This window comes from Hemiscyllium ocellatum, chromosome 7, assembly GCF_020745735.1.
Source record: "Hemiscyllium ocellatum isolate sHemOce1 chromosome 7, sHemOce1.pat.X.cur, whole genome shotgun sequence".
Lineage (NCBI taxonomy): Eukaryota > Metazoa > Chordata > Chondrichthyes > Orectolobiformes > Hemiscylliidae > Hemiscyllium > Hemiscyllium ocellatum.
The window spans coordinates 10168889-10183612 of NC_083407.1; the positions used below are offsets into that span (position 1 = coordinate 10168889).

At 44.5% G+C, this 14724-nt stretch overlaps 1 protein-coding gene across 4 annotated transcripts in view; it reads right to left on the minus strand.

Moving 5' to 3' along the window:
- The window catches only part of ttll4 (tubulin tyrosine ligase-like family, member 4), a 110734-nt gene extending 96816 nt beyond the window's left edge, over positions 1–13918 (minus strand). For all 4 annotated transcript variants that reach the window (XM_060828251.1, XM_060828252.1, XM_060828253.1 and 1 more), the window contains exon 1: positions 13502–13918. The gene's annotated coding sequence lies outside the window, so the exon portion shown is untranslated. The remainder of the gene's footprint in view (positions 1–13501) is intronic.
- Between the last annotated feature and the right edge of the window lie 806 nt (positions 13919–14724).

Genomic DNA, 14724 nt, shown 5'->3' on the forward strand with positions numbered 1-14724 from the left:
TGGCTATATTGCGATTCCAGCTCCATTGGTTTAAATGGCACGGTTATTGCCCAATTTTCTTGTAACAAGAGATGTACAAGAATGGAACCATCACGTTATAGGAGAATGGACTATGTCCTTGTTTGTTATGATCTGACTGTATTGCTCACAAACAAAACTTTTCAGTGTACATTTTTTAAAAAGGCTTTTAACAACTTTTCAATGTACTTAGGTCCACATGACAACAATAAATCAACTTAAAGTATTATTGTGCTTTTGTGACCATTGTATCAACATGGGTGGTCCAAGACAGATTGTTGGTAATTGTCACTCCTCAGAACTTGACACACTCAACCATCTCTATCTCAGCTCCATTGATGTAGTATGGATGTGCCCTCCTCCTTACTTCCTGAAGCCAACGATCAGCTCTTTAGTTGGGAGAGGTTGTTACATTTATAACATATCACTAAGCAACTCCTTTCTTTGTAGAGTCAGAGATGTACAGCATGGAAACAGACCCTTTGGTCCAACCCTCCATACCGACCAGATATCCCAACCCAATTTAGTCCCACTCACCTCCAAATCCTTCCTATTCATATACCCATCCAAATGCCTTTTAAATGTTGCAATTGTACCAACCTCCACCACTTCCTTTGGCAGCTCATTCCATACACGTACTACCATCTGTGTGAAAAAGTTGCACCTTAGGTCTCTTTTATACCTTTCCCCTCTCACCCTAAGCCCATGCCTTCTAGTTCTAGACTCCCCAACACCAGGGAAGACTTTGTCTATTTATCCTATCCATGCCTCTCATAATTTTATAAACCTCTATAAGGTCACCCCTCAGCCTCCGACGCTCCAGGGAAAACAGCCCCAGCCTGTGCAGTCTCTCCCTACAGCTCAAATCCTGTACAGCCGCAACATGACCTCTCAACTCCTATACTCAATACTCTAACTAATAAAGGAAAGCATACCAAACGCCTTTTTTACGATCCTATCTACCTGCGACTCCACTTTCAAGGAGCTATGAATGTGCATTCCAAGGTCTCTTTGTTCAGCAACTTTGTTTCTGTTTAGAATTCAAACAACAGAAAACCTCATACCTGGCTCAATAGTTGACATTGCAGAACAATGATACCATAATCCAAAAGGGTTTAAACTGACAAATTTATTCACACCAGTTTTCAGGGTCAAGATCGACATGATGTGGACTGCAGCAGCTCAAGGCGGCAGTGTACCACCACCTTTGAGGCAAATTTGGGATGGGCCTTGAAGATTATATTCACATCTCAAGGATAAATTCTTTAAAAATACCCAAAATGATGGTTGGTACATTATTTCAATGGGTTCAAGTTAGCTGATGCTAAGTCAGTAGAGTTAGCCATTTTATGGATACAAGTTATTCCTGAAGAAGCTATAAGGTTAAGTCCAGATGGTTCCCGAGCAACTAGTTACAATTTTGAAGATTTTTCTGATCCTTCCACACATTCGACAGCAAAGCCTAGTCTCTGAAGATAGGTTAATTAAGAATGAAGTGAATAGATAAATTAAAAATTGATTCCAACTTTGTATTAAAAATACTCACCAACCATGTCCTTGTTTGTAGGCAATTGTATGTAAACACATAGGAATCAAGAGAACACATAACTCTTAGGGATATGATCACTACAAAACAAGTGAGGTCAGATACAAACCTTTGAGAAATTGTCTATCATATATATACTGCATTGTATTTTTGTAAAATGCTACCAACTGTTCTGTGGAATTTCCTGGAATACCATTACTATCATAAATTCACACCTAAACATCAACTAAAACTCATTTCAGACAGCACTTAACTGACAGATATTGACAGGAGCCATGGCTCAGAGAGGAAATCTATGTACTAACCTATGAATTATCTGACAGATCTTCATATTCGCATAGAAGCAAATAACAATCAATTTCTATGACATCATCTTACTGGAATCTTACGTAAAATGACCTTGCAGGATTCCTAAATGCATTCTTTCCCCATGGCTGGTGTGTCAATGACAGTGTTCAGAATCACGCTGAGGCACTGGGTATTTTTTAGGATCCGAATCCACCCTAATACGTTGGAACAACTTTTCTGCACACTTGCAACCCATGAATCTGCCGTCAGTGTCCTTCTCAGTGGAAGAGATCACAAGTCTGGAAAGCATTGTTGAAGGAAGCAAATCATCAAGCCTCCTTCAAAAAAAAACTCTTTGCAATTCACAATATCCATTTCAATGGAAAAATTCAGAAGATGCATGGGAACATCACTAACTCAAAGTGCCCTTCCAAGCTACACACTATTCTAACTTGGAAATATACAATTATTGCAACTGGACTAAAGCCCTAGAACTAATTCCTCCAATGTCCACACAGTCTAACAGCATGCATACACTAGATGCAAGTGCAGAAGTTCAAGGTTCACCACCTTCTCAAACGCAATCAGAGATGGGCAACAAAATACTAGCCTCGCCAACAAGAATTAAAATCAAAATCATCAAATGATTGCATTAGTGGCAAATCCCATTCTTATAACTTGACTTTTAAAAGAATGCTTCAGATCTATTTCTGCGATTCCATCAATTTTCTATGTATTTCAATTTACAGACAAATAATGTCAAGTTAGAAAAATTAATAAAAGTTAAGAAAAACATAATTTCTGTTGATCATAAAAAGGTATATAATGCTGAACAAGCGAATACTAAACTGCTAAAATAAAAAAACGGAGTAGCTGCTGAAATCAATGTTTTTGTAGGCACTGGCTCCATAAAAAAGGAACTGTAATTATTACTTACTTCAGCTAAAAAATATGCCAGAGCTTTGTGACAATAATACAACTGTTCAGGTCATAAAGCCAGTAGGACAGTTCCACAGACATGATTTTTCCAACTTATGCTATCAACAGCATTACTCACTCTCACACAAAGACGCTATAAATCCTTCTTTTATGTAATTAAATACACAATGCTTGCAGTCCTATGTGCCTGGCAGAACAGGTCATGCAGTGCTGACTAAACACTTGCACATTTAAGCTCTGTAATCATGTAATACAGCCCCACACAAAAGAGTCATTTTGGCATTTGAATTAGCTTGAATTTAGTGATATGGCAAATGGCTTAATAAGTCACTATTTTGGAAAGGCAAACCTTATTATATGAAGTGATGGACAAATACTCTATGGTTTAAGTTATGACTAGGGTACAATAATAAAATTACAGGCAATTATCCCAGTGGGAGGTGTTGGAAGGCAGCTCAAAAGTTTAATATAGCAGGTACTCTAATGGAAAACCCAGAACCTAACAAGATACAAGGTTAGCTTTCTTTTGTTGTTCAGATAGACAAGCACATTGTAATAATGTTCAATGCTACAATTCCAACCGCTGCAGAGACCAATAACCTTCAAGAGAAATTTGAACTTTCAGTTTACCACTGAAAGAATAACACATCAAGATTTCACTTTTTAAACATTTTACTGTATCAAATGACTAAAGCCAATATTTACTAAATTCTGGTTTAAAGTATTAATTGCCTACAAAAGGGAATAGCTCTTCATTACTAGTCACACACCACACACTTACAATATTATGATTTTTATCACAAACAGTTCATAGCTTCGAAGGGGTCATTTCCTCATTATTTTCCCATTGGTGTGTTCTCTGAAATTAGAAGCCACAAGCACACTGATTACATGAGATTAGTTCCTCCAGGTCCACTCCAGGCAAATCTTTTGGCCCCCTTTAATACCTCACAAACTCCATCTTCAATACTAGTCAAAGCTTAATAAACTCACCACCACCCTCTCAAGGGCAACTAGGGATGGCTAATTAATGCTGGCCAGCCAGTGATAATCATATCGCGAATGAATGGGAAAAAAATCTTTGAAATAAATCTTAGAGAAAAGAGCATACTGTCTGACCTGAATTAAGAGGTGTGAGGTTAATATGACTACAACTTGATATCAAGGCCACACTTGATCAAATGCAGCATCAAACAGCCCTATAAACTGAAGTCAGTGGAAAACTCTCCACCGTTTGAATCATATCTAGCTAAGATGGTGATTTTGGGCACAAAGGTCAGTCATCTCAGCTCCAGCACATCTCTGCAAGAGTTGCTCACGATATCTTCTAGTCAATTTGTCACCCCGTTTCTCCCCTCAGTTGAAGCAAAACGCTCAGAGACATCTTTACTCCGGGCCCTGGAGGGAGAGAGAATAATTGCCCATGTATACAGAGACTCCTCCTCAGACTCCTCCCTCCCCTTCCTAGACCTTTCCATTTCTATCTCGGGCGACCGACTCAACACAGACATCTATTATAAACCGACTGACTCCCACAGCTACCTGGACTACACCTCCTCCCACCCTGCCCCCTGTAAAAACGCCATCCCATATTCCCAATTCCTTCGTCTCCGCCGCATCTGCTCCCAGGAGGACCAATTCCAACACTGCACAGCCCAGATGGCCTCCTTCTTCAAGGGCCGCAGATTCCCCCCAGACGTGATCGACGATGCCCTCCACCGCATCTCCTCCACTTCCCGCTCCTCCGCCCTTGAGCCCCGCTCCTCCAACCGCCACCAAGACAGAACCCCACTGGTTCTCACCTACCACCCCACCAACCTCCGCATACAACGTATCATCCGCCGCCATTTCCGCCACCTCCAAACGGACCCCACCACCAAGGATATATTTCCCTCCCCTCCCCATCAGCTTTCCGCAAGGACCACTCCCTTCGTGACTCCCTCGTCAGATCCACACCCCCCACCAACCCAACCTCCACCCCCGGCACATTCCCCTGCAACCGCAGGAAATGTAAAACCTGCGCCCACACCTCCACACTCACGTCCCTCCAAGGCCCCAAGGGATCCTTCCATATCCGCCACAAGTTCACCTGTACCTCCACACACATCATCTATTGCATCCGCTGCACCCGATGTGGCCTCCTCTATATTGGTGAGACAGGCCGCTTACTTGCGGAACGCTTCAGAGAACACCTCCGGGCCGCCCGAACCAACCAACCCAATCACCCCGTGGCTCAACACTTTAACTCTCCCTCCCACTCCACTGAGGACATGCAGGTCCTTGGACTCCTCCACCGGCAGAACACAACTACACGACGGCTGGAGGAGGAGCGCCTCATCTTCCGCCTGGGAACCCTCCAACCACAAGGTATGAATTCAGATTTCTCCAGTTTCCTCATTTCCCCTCCCCCCACCTTGTCTCAGTCGGTTCCCTCAACTCAGCACCGCCCTCCTAACCTGCAATCCTCTTCCTGACCTCTCCGCCCCCACCCCACTCCGGCCTATCACCCTCACCTTGACCTCCTTCCACCTATCCCACCTCCATCGCCCCTCCCCCTAGTCCCTCCTCCCTACCTTTTATCTTAGCCTGCTTGGCTCTCTCTCTCTTATTCCTGATGAAGGGCTCATGCTCGAAACGTCAAATTCTCTATTCCTGAGATGCTGCCTTGCCTGCTGTGCTTTGACCAGCAACACATTTGCAGCACATGTATACAGAGACATGAGTTCACGATCCTCTCTGGAATTGCAGTTTCTTAGTGAATTATACAGTCATTTTACAGGGAAGAGCGTCCAGATAAGGCAACATAAATATTGATTGGGTGACCGTTACAATCAATGAGCATCAACAGTAAAGATTAAGCCATCTGCTGTGACACAATGAATTTTCTTAACCTTAACTGGCTTCACATAATGAATACTTTTCACCTTGTTAAACTTACCTTACACACTGAATGCTTCTAATGTTGTTAAATGGCTCTACATAATGAATGCTTTTCCACCTTTTTAACCCATTACCCTTGCTTCCAGCACCTCATTGTTAACTGCAAGTTAGCTGATCTAAGTCATGCTCAGCTGAACCTCCTGTTTCACAAAACTCAAAACTTAACTCTTTCCCTACCTGCTCATACCCGAAACACATTGGCATTCCCTCCTTTGATCATTTCACGATAACCAATGGTATTGCCAGCTTTCAAAAGACTCTTAACAGCCGGTATTTAAAACAAGTTATTGACTCACAACAAGCAGTGATTATAACAAAAGTTACTAGCCCTTTACAGTAACTAGAATTTGAAGAATCCTCCCATGTCGAAAAAAAATTCACCAGTAAAGTTCTTAAAACCACAGTCCTCAGTGACCACTCTACCCCCTCCAAGTTGAGTGGAAACGAGCCAGTTCTCCAAATCCTCCTTTAGTAAAGTCCAACCTGAAAACAAAATTCAGTCTGCCCTTGCTTCACTCCTTGGAGAAATCTGAATTCTTGGGTAAGGGCAGTTAAATGCTTCACAAAACTGACGAGACTACACTGCAACCTTCTCTAACACAGGGATTTACTGTTGACCAGAAACAATTGTGGACGAGTCATTTAAATATTGCGGCTACAGAATCAGGTCAGAGTTTAGGAATCCTGAAGTAAATTTCACCTCCCTCCTTCCAACCAACTCCTCAATACCTATCCTCATGGTACCAGTGGGAGGTTTGGTGGAATACTCCCTACTTGCCTGAATGAGTACAGCTCCATAGAATCATACAGCATGGAAATAGATGCTTCAATCCAATCAGTCTCTGCCTAACATAATCCCAAACTAAACCAGTCCCATCTGCCTGCTCCTGGCCCATATCCCTCCAAACCTTTCCTATTCATGCACTTATCCAAATGTCTTTTAAACACAGTAATTTTCCACACATCCATCAATTCATCTGGAAGCTCAATCCACCCTCTTTGTAAAAAAAATTGCCATTCGTGTCTTTGTTAAACCTCTCTCCTCTCACCTTAAAAATATGCTCCTACTCTTAAAATCCCCCATTCTAGGGAAAAGCCAACTAGCATTAACTCTATCTATGAGGAGAAAGCGAGGACTACAGATGCTGGAGATCAGGAGATGAAAAATGTGTTGCTGGAAAAGTGCAGCAGGTCAGGCAGCATCCAAGGAGCAGGAAAATCGATGTTTCCTGAAGAAGGGCTTATGCCCAAAACATCGATTCTCCTGATCCTTGGATGCTGCCTGACCTGCTGCGCTTTTCCAGCAACACATTTTTTAAACTCTAACTATACCTCTCATTATTTTATAGACTTCTATCAGGTCATTCCTAAACCTTCTCTGCTCAGGGAAAAATAAAATCCCAGCCTTTTTTTTATAACTCAACAAAACTCAAAGCCTGATACTAACCAAAAAAAGGTAGCCCTGGTTGACACCACTTGCCAAACATTCAGTCCCTCTACCACAGATTCCCCGATAGGTCTGTCAACTGTGCAGGAAGCTCCCTGGTCACCCCATCCCATCATTGCCATAGGCAGGTCAGCAAAAGTATTCCTTCTGAAGTAACCCCTTTTGCTGAAATATTTATAGCCCCACGTGGGTGAAACACGTGCAAGACATATACAAAACAATGATTCCACCCAAGTCCGGAGAATATCCGAGTAATCTGGAGCACATTCTTGAAGACCCAACATAAAATGTTCCCCCAGTAAAGCAACTATTCTCTGACAATGAAGGTCAATATGGTCACTTGTACATTATCATAATACTTGCGAAATTAAGATTTTAAAATACTGCATTGACTCCCAACCCACTGAAATTTACTGCCAAGAGCCAACCATTCAGCTTGACATAGCTTTGCTACGGCAATCAAAAACCAATCGCACCACCTAATGGTACATTGGTATCTACTATTGCTACTGGCCTTTATAACTTGGGAGATTCTTATGCATTTGAGCTCCCACTTCTTGATCCACACCTTGAACATTATTTCCAGAGCAAGCAGTCAAGCCAAGAGACTTGCATATTTCAATACACTGCTCCTGCAAGCATATCTGTATATATCTCACAAAGTTATTGTTCACCTACATTCATACATATTATGAAGCCATTGCACAATTAATGTCATGAATATGTAATACATTAATATGCATTTTGAGGCAGGCCATTTGTAAACAGCTTTACAAAATATACTTGCACAAGAGATACAAGGAGTAGATCACATGGCCTGGTCCATCATTCAGTATAAGCATGGTTGATCTTGGACTACCATTCCACTTTCTCTCTCCCTTGATTCTGAGGCACCAAAAATCCATCTATGCCAACACTGTGACACTAACAACGTTGTGTGGTGGAGAATGCCAAAGACACACAACTCCTTGAAGTAAACAAATTTCTCACCTCAATCCTAAATGTACACCCCCTTTCCTCAATTCCATGATTTATTTTCGCCAAGTATCAGTAACAATCTTGAAATGAACGTCCACACAAAACAAATTAATTTCAAGTTTGTGATGTTTTGAAGCACACAGCTCAAGGCCTTACCTTGGACTGTACTCTTTACCGAATTAAATCACATCAGCCAGGATGTAGGAAGGGCACTACAATTCGTCTCAACATTTCAGATTAGCAAGGAGATCACTCAGTCAGGCATCCCTCCCTCTAATTGCTATCTAATGTCTCTGATACAGACACACAAGCATCAGCATATCTGAGATGCTGCAATTAACAAATTAAAACAATACACAAGGTCAAGATTTAGAAAATGCTCAAATGAGTGAGGTCCCATGTCACAATTTGAACAAATCTTCTATGTCCAATTAACCACCAAATGTAGATTAACTTTTAATCCTACCATATGCTAATTTACATATGCAGTGCTCAAATATACTGCAATGTTCATGCTGCATTTCAAAGTAATCCTCTGGCTAGGACTTTCAGATTTTCCTGACATCACAGAACCCCTACAGTGCAGACAGAAGCCATTCGGCCCATCAAGTCGGCACTGACTCTCCAAATAGCATTCCATCCAGATCCAGAACACCCCTGGCACCATCTCTGTAATTCTGCACTTATTATAGCTAAACCATTAGCTTGCACATGCGTAGATACTATGGCGCAATTTAGCATGGCCAATCCACCTAACCTACACATCTTTGGACAATGGGAGGAAATCAGAGCACTTGACATAAACCAGAGTGCAGATATGAGAACATGCAAACTCTACACAGACAGTCACAGAGCATGGAAATGGACCCTTAGATCCAAACAGTCCATGCTAACCATGCTCCCAAACTAGATTAGTCTTACTTGCCTGCGATTGGCCCATTTACGTCCAACCTTTTCCTACTCGTGAACTTATCCAAATGTCTTTTACATGTTGTAAATGTACCCTCATCCGGCACTTTCTCTAGCAGTTCATTCCGCACACAAACCACTTTGTGTAAAAAAAAAAGTTGCACCTCATGATCTTTTCAATACTTTCTCCTTTCACCTTAACAAGAATGCCCCCAAGTTTGAACGCTTACACCCTCGGGAAAATACCCTTGCCATTCACCTTATCCATAACCCACCTATTTTATAAACCTGTATAAGGTCACCTCCTCAACTTTCCATGCTCCAGTGAAAAAAGTCCCAGCCTATTTTTATAACTCAAACCCTCCAATCCCAGAAACATTCTGGTAAATCTTTTCTGAACCCTCTCCATAGGCTACAGAGGGCACAGCAGGCCATTCAGCCCAAACACTCCATCCAGCCTCCTCCTACCTTTCCTCATCTGAAAGGATCATAACCATCTCTTCTGCTCTTCTTCATTTGATTGCACAACTTAAATGCACCTGTACCATTTGCTTCAACCTGCTGCTGTCGTCCAAGGTTAGAAGTGAAATCAGGTTCCTGGCGGTGTGAGGCAGCAGTGCTAACCACTGTGCCAATGCGCTGGTCCATATATCATATGAAAAATTTGTTTTTCTCTGCAGTTACAATTATCAAAACCTCAGTCCTGCCCTCCCCCAGTTTACAAACTTTTTGACCAGAAATGCCCCAGAACAGTAATTATAAATTGCAATATATTCAGTTAAAAATCACACACCACCAGGTCATAGTCCAACAGGTTTAATTGGAAGCACACTAACTTTCGGAGCGACGAATACAGTGATAGTTTCACTTCTTTCATGTGTAAATCACAAAACCTTTTTTTTAAAAGTTGCATTCTCGGGTTAGCTGTTAACAATAGTGACAGCTATCACTGCATTTGCACAGATGAAAGGCTTAACAGACAATCAATTTTTCAATGTAGAATTTCAGTTACATCACACTGCAAATTTTTACTATAAATTCTGTGTTACGATCGAGCCCTCCGCTCTCACCTGATGAAGGAGCGTCGCTCCGAAAGCTAGTGTGCTTCCAATTAAACCTGTTGGACTATAACCTGGTGTTGCGTGATTTTTAGCTTTGTACACCCCAGTCCAACACCGGCATCTCCAAATCGCAATACATTCAGTTTGTCTTGTGAAGACTACTCTCATGAATGGAACCTACTTTCTTTTACTGTACAGAGTGTATTTTTAGTATGTACAAATGGCTTATGGAATCCCAGCCTAATCTGGAAAGACATTGCTTTGCCCTCTTGCGGTACAGGGGTAATGTCCACATCCTGGACCAAGGGGACTGGGGTCAGCCCCACTTGCTCCAAAGATTTATAGTAACATTTCTGAATAGGCTGATAAGAAAATAGGTTAATTTTTTTTAAAATTGCTTTCCATGATTCCCATGCACAATGCTAAACACGTGACAAAACTAATGAGATCTCAAATGGATATGGTTGTTAAGTGTACATACAGTTAAATTTTGCATGGCTCTGATGCTTTCACATTATACCCAGATGCAATTGTTGAGCAAGGTCATGTAATTTGCCATAAACATCCATCAGGTTTATTAGTCATAGAGATGTATGGAAACTGACCCTTCCGTCCAACTCACCCATTCCGATCAGATACCCGAAATTAACCTAGTCCCATTTGTCAGCAATTGACCAATATCCTTCTAAATCCTATTCATATATCCATCCAGATGCCTTTTAAATGTCGCCATTGTACCAGCCTCCACCACTTCTTCTGACAGCCCATTCCACTCACTTCACTATCCATGCGACTCCACTTTCAAGGAACTCTGAACCTGCACCCCAAGCAACACTTCCCAAAGACCGTACCATTAAGTGTATAAGTCCTGACTTGATTTGCCTTTCCAACACACACACCTCACATTTATCTACAATAAACTCCATCTGCCACAGGCGCCCAGTCCGAAAAGCAACCCTTTACCACTGCTCTGTCTTCTACCTTCAAGCTAGTTCTGTATCCAACTGGATAATTCTCCCTGTATAATCTCTTTTAGAGAAGGAAAGCTGCCAAATTTCCCTATGAAGTTAAAAATCACAACACCAGGTTATAGTCCAACAGGTTTAATTGGAAGCACACTAGCTTTCCCTATGGACTGTTAAGGATGAGCTATAAATGCTAGCGCAGCAACTGACACCATATCCCAGGAGCAAATAAAAAAATATACAGATCAACAACAGGAAAACCAAATATCACATCCCTCACAGGCAAGAAACCCATTATTTTTCACTTCTGAATTCATACCAGACTCAAAGCCTTTCTAAAGATGCTGCCAAATGTACTGAGTTTCTCTGGCATTCTCTATGCTTGTTACACCTTATTTATGTACTGTTCTCTCCTTGGCCTCGTCTCTCATGAGATAACTTACCCCACTGAGTAAACCCCAAGTGCTTCACTAGCAATTACCGTAGTTCCCCCCCCACCCCCAGTACCTGCAGGGAATACGTTCCAAGATCTACTGCGGAAGCCCGAAACTGCAGATATGTACAAACCCATTCATTTAAATGGCAAACGTACCTTCCCAGCAACCTTCTGGTCCCTTGTTCTGAAATGTTACCTATACAGAGGAACCCCACTTATCGGCATTTGATTATTCGAACATCAGATTATCTGGCAAGATTGCAAAGTACCAATGCTTGGCTAAACTGTCCGGCATCCAATTAACCTCGTGTCCTACGGATAATCGAGTATGTATGTTCGAGCAATGGTAAACCGCAGGCAAGTGAAACTGCGGAAACCAAACCTGTATATTCTTGATATCAGGAGACTAGAGACAGTACCCTTCTTCAGCTGTGGTCTCACTAGGACTCTGGACAACATTCAACTTCTATATTTCATTCCCTTTCAATATATAGCAACATTCTACATGCCTTTCTGATCATTCCTCTAACTACATACTAACTTAATCTGATCCAAGTATTAGGACACTCTCTTGAGTATGCCAATCTCCCTCCATTTAAATCATGCCCTGCTTCTCTATTCTTACAAAAGTGGACATATCCAATTTACCACACCGAATTGCATTGGCCAAAGGTTTCATTCATTGAATCATTTATTTCTCTCTGCTGACTCAAAAATCGTCTTTCTATTTCTTAGGGTCTTTTGAAGAGGAACAGAACATTTGAACCCACAGACATCCCCTGCCATTTAATAGGATCATGGCTGATTAAGCAGTCCTTATATCCACTTTTGTGCCATTTCCACATAACCCCAATTGCCCTACTGATCAAGAACCTGTTTAAATTTACACTCCTACACATTTTGGCCTCATCAATTTTCAGAAGCCCTGAAACCAAGTTAGTTACAGATTGTAAATTGTTGATGTCTCAACACTGATCCCGATGCCACTTCGCTAATCTCCACCTCCTTATCCCTTGCAACCCTACACTCCTGCCTCTTGTCACCCCATTTTGTCACAACCATAACGGGGCCACTCCTCTGTCATCCCAACCACAGCTATCTTATCGCATCAAAATTCCCACACTCTTGTGACCCCATTTCATCCCCACCACCCTCCCCACCTTCATTTCTCCAAATTCTTTTCCACAATATCTTCAACGGCCTCCCCCTCACCTGTGATCCCCACAGACCCCCTCTTCACCATAGCCCCCTCTTCTCCCGCATGGCCCTCCAAAGACCTCTCCTCTTCCCCGTGGCACCCCCACAGACCCCTCCTCTCCCCGTGGCCCCCTCTTCTCCACCGTGGCCCCCCCACAGACCCCTCCTCTTCCCCATGGCACCCTCCTCTCCCCCGTGGCCCCCCCCCCACAGACCCCTCCTCTCCCCCGTGGCCCCCCCCCACAGACCCCTCCTCTCCCCCGTGGCCCCCCCCCCACAGACCCCTCCTCTCCCCCGTGGCCCCCCCCACAGACCCCTCCTCTCCCCCGTGGCCCCCCCCCACAGACCCCTCCTCTCCCCCGTGGCCCCCCCTCACAGATTCCTCCTCTCCCCCGTGCCCCCCCCCCACAGACTCCTCCTCTCCCCGTGCCCCCCCCCCCCACAGACCCCTCCTCTCCCCCGTGGCCCCCCCCCCACAGACTCCTCCTCTCCCCGTGCCCCCCCCCCCACAGACCCCTCCTCTCCCCCGTGGCCCCCCCCCCACAGACTCCTCCTCTCCCCGTGGCCCCCCCCCCACAGACCCCTCCTCTCCCCCGTGGCCCCCCCTCACAGATTCCTCCTCTCCCCCGTGGCCCCCCCCACAGACCCCTCCTCTCCCCTGTGCCCCCCCTCGTGATCCCACAGCTCCATCATCCCCTCCTCCCGTCCCTCCTCTCCCCCATAGCAGCCCCACCACCCCAGCCCGCCATATCCTCCTCCCTCTCCCTGAGTACTTACCGGGGAGGCTGGGCTGGGCTGGGCTGGGCTGGGCCGGCGGGTTAAGGGAAGCGTTGACCGGGCGCCAGCTGCGGGCTCGGGCTGCCAGCCCTCTCTCTCCGCGTCCTCTCGGATAGGCCTGTATTCCCGAGAGTGAAGGCGGCTCATGTCCGGCGGCGCCGCCGCCTCACGGCCATCCTCCTGCTCCTCACTGCACACCCCTCCACGGGCCTCGGGCCTACCGTTCAGATCGGGAATCACTCCGGGACCCTGACTATTCCCACTCCTGCCTCCCCTCACATCATCACTAAATAAACAAACGATCCCGAACGGGCTGCTGATGCTCAGCTCCTTCCTGAGGGAGGGCGGGCGGGCGGACGGACAGCCGGCCTCCCGCTCCCTTAGCAACCACACAGCGCGTGTCTCGGGGCGACCGGCGAATCCCGCGCTTACCACTTACGTCTCGATGACACGTTACGTCTTCAGGCAACGTGCGCGCTCCCACCATTCATGCTGACGACATGCGCATCCCAGCCGTCACCCGCGCGTGTGACGTGCACCCTCTCGAATACGCATGCAGGCGACGTGCGCGATCCCGCCCTTTACACCAACACATGCGCAGTCCAACCCTTCATGCAGACAGTTAAAAACCACACAACACCAGGTTATAGTCCAACAGGTTTAGGTTAGATTAGATTAGATTACTTACAGTGTGGAAACAGGCCCTTCTGCCCAACAAGTCCACACCGACCCGCCGAAGCATATACCACCCAGACCCATACTCCTACATTTACCCCTTCACCTAACACTGCGGGCAATTTAGTATGGCCAATTCACCTAACTTGCACATTTTTGGATTGTGAGAGGAAACCAGAGCACCCGGAGGAAACCCACGCAGACACAGGGAGAATGTGCAAACTCCACACAGAGAGTCGCCTGAGGTGGGAATTGAACCTGGGTCTGTTTAATTTGGAAGCACTAGCTTTCAGAGCGCTGCTCCTTCATCAGGTGATTGTGGAGGGCTCAATCCTAATACAGAATTTATAGCAAAAATTTGCAGTGTGATGTAACTGAAATTATACAATGAAAAATTGATTGTCTGTTAAGCCTTTCATCTGTTAAAATACAGTGATAGCTATCACCATTGTTAACAGCTAACCCGAGAATGCAACTTTCAAAAAAAAGGGTTTTGTGATTTACACATGAAAGAAGTGAAACTATCACTGTATTCTAACAGATGAAAG